General features: G+C 38.9%; 1 long non-coding RNA gene across 1 annotated transcript; it reads left to right on the top strand.

Annotated features, from left to right (window-relative positions):
- The first annotated feature begins 3,531 nt into the window (after window positions 1-3,531).
- LOC311272910 lies at window positions 3,532-8,489 on the top strand. Its single transcript, XR_014624618.1, has 4 exons — window positions 3,532-3,758; window positions 3,883-3,961; window positions 4,151-4,480; window positions 5,888-8,489. It is a non-coding gene; the product is annotated as an uncharacterized lncRNA (long non-coding RNA).
- The last annotated feature ends 1,458 nt before the right edge of the window (window positions 8,490-9,947 follow it).

The raw sequence follows: 9,947 nt of genomic DNA, 5'->3' as shown, positions 1-9,947 counted from the left end.
GCTCACTGGAAAGTGTCAGGTAGATGATACAATAAGAATCAGTTTGTCTGCTTGGCTTGAGGAAAAATAATGCTTTAGAGATGAATCTGCCAATAATTAAATTGATCAGATTCTGTTAAGATGAGGACCGAGGGTTAACATGTGTGTTATTTGTTCCAAGTAGGCATACTGTGTTGTAGGAATGAGCGAGTTATCTGTATCTGTTCAACCTAACAACCTTCCTTAACCAGAAGTGGGGGGTGCTTGAACTGTAAGATGATGATTTACGGCTGAAATGGGTTGATTCCTGAGTAATATATATATGCATATATATATACATATTATGGTATAAATCATTATAGACATTGGTGTCGTAATTAGGTATTATTATTGTTATTAAGCATAATGAATATTCATGAGTGCATGGGCAACATGGGCTTCATAGAAAATGTTATTGTTGTCTTTTTTATTCCACGCAGTCTTCTTTCTTGTAGAAACTTGGCACCTTCATGACCCACAATGCAACTTGAGTGCCCGATCAGTTTGAGCTTCAGATATTTTATGCTAATAGGACTACACCTGCTGTGTCCATGCAGTGGCCTTACTGAAATAAATGAGGGTGATATTTGTCATTTTTTAAACTATTGTTCAGCAGTACTGTTGTCTGCCTGAACACGGAAAACATGATGCCACTTGCATTTGGTGAGAGCTAACTCAAGTCCTTTGATCACATCCAGAGCCCTCTACGTGAGCTGTATGTGAAGGATTTCTGCATCCTGGTTCATTCACATTTGCATGTGTTGTACATACTCAGCAGTTTTTGCAGTAACCCTCATCAGGGGTCCCCGCAACCTGTGAAATCTTCCTTCAGATTCAATTTTTGTTACTTATGACCCTGTAAATACCCACAGGTATGTAAGGTGGAAAATAAGCACCAATCAGTTTAATTTTCATTATTTTGTGATTGGAACAGATTAATATAAGATACATTTATTATTATTCATGTATTATCATTTTACAACACAAGGTTGTGTAATGAAATGTAGTTTGCAGTCCTGTTATGCTACTATTTAAACAGAAATGGACATAAATGCATTAATAATTGTTAAGATATAAAACATAGAATAACCAAGCCTGAGGAAATAGCTGCTCTGCAGTCTGGTGGTACGGCAGGAAACACTTCTGTATCACTTGCAAGATGACAGCAGGGCGAACAGACTGTTGTCTTTTAGTATCCTTTGGGCTCCGTGCAGACATGTTACCTCACTGATATCACTGATGCTCTGTACATGGGTACCTATGACGCTCTGGGCGGTTTTACTCACCTGCTGTAGAGCCTTTCTGGGCTGTTCACATCTCATGCCAATATGCGATTTTTCAAAAACAAAATAACAAAACTGAGGTTTACACAGAATAAGATATAAGGTAGCCTTGACTGATTCTCATCCCCACAGCTGGGCGCTTCTTAAATTTCTTCCTTAAGTGTCTGAGATGTCTTTGGCAGCCGCTGCTTCCTGTCTCCCAGTGCTTCATTAAGTAAATGACAACCAGTTACTTTGCCACACAGTGGACAAGCAGCTTTCTAATTAACACTCAAACTGTAAGTGTCCAAATCAGTGCCCTTGAAAATCAATGCCTATGAAGCTGGCAAGAGTTCACAATTGAAAAAAATCTAATCATTTTAAGTTTAAAATAAACTGCATGGCTATGTTTCCATGCAATGATTATATTTTTACCAGTTTTTGGACAACGTTGCTGTTTGGCATGAGGGAGGCATACTGTGAGTAATGTTGGTTTTAGTTTCTTTCTGGTATTTGCTGAAAATAATAATATAAAATAGTGGTAGCATTTTCCTTCAGTAAACATAAGTACGTGACCAGTTTATGGATTTTCAGGTAAAAACACAGCTTTTGTCACATACCCTGTTAAATTTTCTCTTTCTCACCAAACTGAATTGCTTTGTTAACCCACTGTAAAAACGCACTTCACTTCACTTGGTTTGTCCCACGATCGATCTGGTTTGGTCTGCTAACATACTGGCTTGACAGAGGAGAGTACTAACAAAAGCCATGTCTGTAGTTTACGTTCATTATGAGTCATTATGATCATTTTGATTTTCTAACATGTGAGTGAGACATGAGGTAGTTGGGTATGCTTAGGGATGGGATGGATTAAAAAGATCGATTCACATAACAATCTAGATTCTTATCTCCTACGATTCAGAATCAAATGACACATGTAGATACTGTATAGCGAAAAATGCAGAACTGAACTGCAAGCAAAGTTCATTTTCATGAAAGGCAGCAGTTGCAAGCATCCCTTTTATTTAATGACTGAATAAGTAGGCCATATGTTTGTGATTACATTTTACGACGTCACACAGAGACTAACGTTAACAGAGCGGAGCCGCGTTCCACAGTAACAAACAGGACCAGCTAACCAACACAAGTTTAAAAAACTTAGTTAAACTTTGTGGTGAGGAAAATAACTTGGTACTCAGAAAGCCACTGAGCCTGCTCTTCAGCATCTTGCTAACTCAGTAGCACTACACACAGCCCCTGAACTAAAGAATGAGTGAGTGCCAGCAGCAGTGACAGACTGTCGTTCAGTCATTAACCAAGTACCACAAAGCAGACACAGCCGCTGAGCCCAACAGAGCTGCTGCAGCAGCAACAACCTCCTTCGCAGCTGATGTAAGCATAAAACACACACCAGGAGTAACTTTGACTTTTGGCAGCCTTTTTTGGACTGAGGTACATTAATGTTTACATGACTGTGGTACTTTTAACAGAGTTGTCTGTTATGTATTTATTAGTCTAAACATTTAGTGTATTTAGTGTGTTGAACGTAGAGATAAAGCCACTAAAACATCTCCCAGTGAGAGCTAGGACAGTCTTTCGTCAGGCATTGTGCTTCCATGTGTTTTGGAGGATAGACTCGAGGGAGACCTGATGGACTGAGTTTATCTTGGAACAGCTGCTATCAAAAATGGCTTGTTTTTGCAGATTTCTGGTCTTACCAACCCCAGCTTTAACAAGAAGTACAGCACAGATACAAGTAACCTCTCCCTTCAAACAAGTATAAAAGCTACATGATATTCTTCTTTTGATGTTGATGTAAAGCGCAGGTGGTACAAATGAGTGTGCGGTGTGACGGTCACAAACATGAGTCAGTGTTTTGACGATACTTTGGGGTCGCCTTCTTTGCCACATGTGTTTCTCGTGAAACAAATTATATTTTTGAGCGAGTTATCTCACTCTTCCGGGACTTTTTCTGATGAAGTGACTCATGAACTTACCATAAGTCCTGAACTGGGTGAGATTGACTCTTTGGAATATAATAGATAGTGGGTTTCTCCAGTGGCTGTTGCTTTGGATTTTGAACAATATCAAATAGTCAAAATGACCTCATGGAAAGTTCCTTGCAGTGAAATGAAGAAACATCAAAGGCAGTCGTACAAGTCTGTGCTTGTGGCAGCTTTTCCTGCTTTATGAATAGGCTCGCTCTCTGTCTGTCTGTCTGATTGTTTCACTTTCTCTCGCTATCACACGCTATCAAACATTACACATTGTTCCCTTTCCCATTTGCTGTTGAGGCTATAGCACACACCCACCAGAGTAATAAGACGGTCGCCTTCCTGGTTTTCCCCATTCATTTATTTGTAATCATTAACATTTGCACTTGGGCTCTGAAGGACTATCTTTAAGCACAAAAGCAGCAAGAAATCAGAGACTCTGAGCACTGGAGAGGCGCTTAGGAGAAGCACCAACCCTCTTGAGGTCAGTTCTACTCAGATATAACACTCAAGATAAGATCAGCCTGCTATGATCAAGGTTTCTAGCTGCCTGTAAAACACGTGTTAAATTGAGATTTGTTTTAATTTGATTGTTCTCTATGTTACAGTGAAAGCAGCTGACAATGGGGCTCAAAGCATTGCATTTACTTCTCTGGCTACTTACTGCACTCACTCTCACAACACAAGGTGTGTGAAACTATTTTAAACTAGTTTGTTGTCGAAAAAGAATCTTTAAAATCAGGGTGTCATATTCTAATAGTGTGAGGAGTAACAGTGATTGTGTTGATAATAATGCTTGCTTTAAGTTATAAAGGAAGCAGCGGGAAGCTTTTGTTTCCATTAAATCTCAGTACAAATCTGTATCTTTGTCCACAGAGTTGGCGAGACTAAAGGTGAGTCCGAGGGTTCCTGCAGAGTGCGGCAAACGGGTTACCCTTCATTGCGATGTGCCATCTCGAAATGGATTATCAGTCCAACATATGCAGTGGTCCCAAAATGGAACATCTTTATGTTCTGTGAATGATAAAGGAATATTGACCACACACCAAGGACACTATCTGAGTCACTTCCATTGTAAGTATGAACACGGACAGTTGTCCCTCTTCTTCCACAAAGTGCAGCCATTTGACATCGGAAACAAATTCATGTGCAAACTGCGTTCCAACCAGGGAGCTGTGCATAACTATTCAACAGTGGAGTTACAAGGTAAGAGTCCACATTTATTCTTGCCAGCTGTCATAAATGTACAAAATACGAAGACTGTTCTGCTTCTTTTTGGCCATTTTTCAATTGCAGCGAGGCATTGGTATTCAGATTCTTTATTTAAAGGTGCCTTGTGGAGTTTTCTAGTTATAAACAAAAGTGTTACGTTTAAATTCAGTGTTACTCACCCAAAATATTGTGTGTATCTTTGATGTCTAACAATTGTGTTGATTGCATCATAAAACATGTGAAAAACTGGTCTTCAGAAGTCCTCATTGCTGCGTCTTTTGGCTTATTTCAGCCACCTGTCCATCAGTATAACAGTGTGAGACAAACAAACAGGGACCCACGCATAAATAACTGCTCCACAGCGCTACTAGTGGCCCACAACTCCACAGGGTACCTTTAAGTTTAAGGGGCAATAGCACGTTGTAAAACACAAGTAATTTAAAGTAGTCATTGATCACATTCAGTCACTTAGTGTGACACTCCATCTCTCCCCTTTCATTGCATTCACGTTACAACACAGCTGCTGTTCGAATCTGTCCCATCAAATGACCAATGGCCAGTTTGTAACTATCTATGTTTGTAAAAAACATTTTCTGCCCGTTTCTAACATGACACATTTTTTTTATAGTTAATTATAACCATAGGCTTTATCGCTTAATAATGATTATCTCACTCATTATTTGTTATTTAACGCCACAGCTCAGGAACAGCAACTTGACCAGTGCGCAACGGTATACAACTGCCATGCTTTAATCCTAGTTAATGACTTAGACCTAATGGCTCTTTAGAAAATACGTTGCTAATAAATTGATTCTGCTCTTTTGAAGAAGATAAGTGGCTGAACTGGTCAATCAGAGGATCTCTCCTGATAAATTAAATTGCCCTATAGCCATAAAGACCAATCAAATTATGCTATGACCACCAGCAAAATTGATTTTTTTAACAACTTGGCAACCCAAAGTTGTCCTTTCTAATGGGTTATAATGTATGTATTGCATGTATGTAGCTGTTTGAGCTGAGGTGAACTACGCTGTATTGTTTTGAGTAATATTGTAATCTATTTATCTATGTTTTATTCTATTTTATTTCATTTTGATATGAATAGTCTTTGGGAATAGATAAAAAAACAAAATAAGGATAATATTTTATAAACTTTGCACATTTTGTGTGTAAAATCTGAATGTGCAAAGTAACTTATCAAATCATTGTAGAGGAGTAAAAAGTACAATTTGTCTCCTCAGAATGAAGTGAATAGTGCAGTATTTAAGTAAATGTACTTAGTTACTTTCCACCTGCCTCATTGTGACTTGTATAGATTTGATAAAGGAAATCAGTGAGGTATGGTCTCATCTGGTACATAATTGAAGTTAATTTTAAAACTCTTTATGGTCTTCTCCTCAGAGTGTTATGGGAACGTCAGTGGTTCTCTGGAAGTGGAAAGTAACAATCCCACCTGCATCTTCGAACATGTCTACCCAGACGGAGATGTGCACTGGTTTCATGACAAATACTCCAGCCGGCCTGAACAAAACACTTCGAAACGCGTGGAGAAAGGGGGCTGGCTGACTATCCACAGTTCCCTGAAGTTGGGAAATTCATACGGGGCCTTCAACTGTTCCTTGGTGAGCACCAAATCTGGCAGATATATTGCGAGCTATGTGGTCCAGAAACCTGAAATCGGTAGACTCACAGGTGGAGTTGAATCAAAGGGACCTATGAGGACATTTTTATTTATTTCAATCTTACTTGGTGTCTCTCTGCAATAATGCATTTGCCAAAGAAAGTCTGTGTCACAGAGTGTGATAAGACATCAGATAAGGAACAATTAGGTACTGAGATTTATGGGTTTTTGATTTTCAAAATCCGGGTCAACAGCACTCCCAGTTATGTGCGTCATCCAGCATGTTCAAAGGTTTATTATTCTTCCTTTTAACTCTCAATGAGGTCAACAGGGTAATTACAGACTGTTGTGACTGATAATCATTACACTGTATAAACTAACTTGACTTAACTTTTCAGGGATGAGGGATGCACACATACAGAAACACACACACACACACACACACATAGTGTAACTGTAAATGTTCAAGGACTCCTTTTGGCGACTGGTTCAATTCTTAATTTCAGGAGCATTTATTTATAGGGTGTGGGATGAAAATGTCTGTTGTCCACTGTGTGAGTGCACGCTTTCTGCAAGAGCACCATGAAAAGAATATCTGTCCGTCTTGAACAGAATGAAAAGCCCTCAGGAGACGAATGGATTACACGCTTCAGAGAAACAGAAGCCTCTGTGTGCAAAATATCAAATAGTCGGACACAGGAGCTCTCATGGCATGCAACAGCTCTGTTTGTGGTTTGTGGGTGGGTGCTGCCCTCTGGTGGAGTAGATGTGATCACTAAGACGTGTAAACTAATTAAGGGTGCATTTAAAGGGTTAGTTTGCCTAAGATTAAAAAAATAATAATAACTTGCCTCATTATATGGTCATGCAGACACCTTTTTTTCAATCCTCTGAGATTTCTGATAAGCCCAAAACATTGGAGTGAAGGGTTGTGGTAGGCATGCACTGTAAGATGACATCGGTATTGGCCGACTTTACAGCGAAACAGCGGCATCATGTCAAAATGAACATTTCTGCTGATGAGATGATGCTTTACTTATGTGCAAGTGAAGTGAACAGTTCACAAAGTATACCAGCTATCTTAAAAATCCAATATTATGCCTGTAGTTTGTGACACTCACAGGATGAAAATGTGGAAAAACTGTGTAAAAGTAAAAAATAGGACATATTTTTCTGTAGAAAGTAGTTCTAATAAACACTGGGAGGCTTATTTGTGGCTTATCCGGATGGATTTCTGGAGAGAAATGTTTGTTTTGTTAAATATCATTGCTCACTGTTCTGAGCACCACACATGAATTTCAATCTTCTTAGTTTTATTGGTGTGGTTGAAGAAATCTCTGAGATCGATATCTTCAACTTAGGCAAACATGACCAAAACCACCTGTGGCAATTGACCACTGAAAGTAAATGAGAATAAGATATTGTTTGTGCCCTTAAATTAATAGCTTTGCGAAAAATGATATATTTTAAGTCTGACCAGCAGTCAGTTTCCTGGGTACAGCAGATGAGCAGGATGACAGATCACTTCTCCCTTCTTTATCTCGCCCCCCTGTCTCCCCCACTCAAGTCTTAGCAGGTGTAGCTTGAAGCTGAAGGACAAACACAGCTCCGGGGCTTAAACTCTGCCTTTTTAACGCCTCAGTGCACCTTCTTTAGACGGGACATTTCAGAGCCCTTTCAAGTCAGAATGACTCTGTTGATGCTGTTATGAGGTCGCTACCACACAGTGGCAGGTCGTGCTTTCACCGAGACGTTGCTGCAGCTGAGAGCTCGCCGGGTAAACAAATATGAGGTCACCTTGACCATTCTAGCGCATGTGGATACATCCAGATACAGGCATGACAAACACACACATCTTTCCTCTGTGACTCTTTCTGAGGTTTCTTCCATTTCTTTTCTTTCCCTGCTATAAGGGTTTTCCTTACTCGTATCAAGGATCTACAGACAGACAATGTTGTTTACTGTACAGATTGTACAGCCCAATGAGGCAATGTGATTGTGATTTGAGGCAATATAAATGAAACTGGCTTCACTTGACACGACTTGCAGACTTGTTTTGATTTATTTTACTTGTAGCAATGTCTCTTTCCTTTTGGATGCACAACAGACAAAGTTTAAATGAATCTCTGTAAGTTTTTTTGAATGTTTAAAACAAGAAATTTCCTTCACTGATTCTGGTCTTGTTTTAAATGCTGGCGCCTCGACATTCATGACACCAGATTAAGCTTCAACCATTTCATGAATTGTTTAATGTTTAATTTTGTTTTTGTTTTGTTTACTTGTTTTTGTTATATGTGGGGTATTCAAAACATTTTAGCTGACATTAATGTTTACAGAAAAAAATCCTAGTAAGAAATCAGCTTTCAAAATGGAGCTTTTAAAGGGAAATAAAGAACAACTATAAATAAAACAAGCTGTGGTTAGTAGTTTATTCATGTTATGATCTGATGAAGGCTTCTTATGTTGCTTGGATTGTGCCTGACTAGTACATATTTTTTTGACATATACGTCTGCCAAATGAAAAAATGTAAATGACTGTGCACCTTAAAGAAGTGTGTGAAAAAAAGTCTTTAAAACTTGAAATTACAGACTGAATTGTAGGTACAACACTATGTGTATAATGAGGGAATGAGTTGCTGGCACACATCAAAAAATGTGGATAGAAAATTGCGGCCCAGTTGGCAAAATTAAATGTTGGAACTGTGCAACGCTAATATGAGTTCAGCACGTTTAGATTACATGTGACTTTAATGCCAGGAGGTGAATTTGATGGCGTGACAGTTGGCAAGCAAAAGAAACACTGTTTAAGATGACGTTTAAACATTTGTGAGTGGGAAACACTGGATATTTTATCAAGAGGTCAGGACGTGTTACAGCTGTGTTAGTGGCGACAAAAAATTGGTGCAGACGGAACCAGGTAAACCAATACATGATCATTTCCTCACCATAACCAAGTAGTTTTGGTACTCAGTAGAGCACATACTCCCAGCAGTCCCCTTTAATCCAGTCAATCTAATCCAATGTCAAACTTGATAGCCCTGTATCAGTCTAAATTATAAACCCACCCGTAACTGCTTAACCATAATTAAAGCACCTGAGCTGGGATCCACATCAATTATACTCACACATTTTTTTCGTCTAGATCAATGCATTATTCTCTGGGGGATTTCACAAAATGCCCTATCCTGCATTGTTAAAGGCGTGGGGGATTTTTTTTTTTGGATACATCCCGTTTGTCTGAATCCGCCCCAAAAGTTAATGGGGACAGACACAAGTTAAAAGATAACATCCTTGGTGCAGCTAACAATACACTGAACGTAAAGAAATGTAAAGTTTCAACATATCCTGTCTTTGCAGAAATGCCAACATTTCTTCTGGTGATTGGGTTGGAAAAGTGTCCAAACAAACTTTGGAAAATTAACTTCAAGCTTTACAAGTAGGGCAGAAAGTCCAAATGTCATTGCTTGATCATAGTTGCAACATTAACGTAATTTAGGCTTTAAGTTGTTCTTTTATGTCAAAATGAAGCTACACTTGATTCTTGCTTTTGATTTTGTAAACAGGCAATTTACAATCCCACCTCAAGTTACAGAGTTACAGTAACACGTGATGGAAGAAGATCACATTGATTCTCCTCTGATATTTTGCTGAGTCTGATCCAAACTAACATGAACAAGAAGACCTTGAAGTGTTCAGAAAACCAATGACGAACAAACTCCATGTGCAGACGAAGATCATGTGTTATGACTGAAACCTCCACAACAGCTACTGAATGGACCTGGAATGGTATTGTCTGCTTTATATCAGTTTAAAGGGAATATTTTCTTTTATACATCTGAG

The sequence above is a fragment of the Pagrus pagrus genome, assembly GCF_965226575.1.
Source record: "Pagrus pagrus genome assembly, chromosome: 2".
Taxonomy (NCBI): Eukaryota; Metazoa; Chordata; class Actinopteri; order Spariformes; family Sparidae; genus Pagrus; species Pagrus pagrus.
Note: the sequence above shows the minus strand (reverse complement) of the source record. Positions and strands in the feature narration are given on the sequence as shown.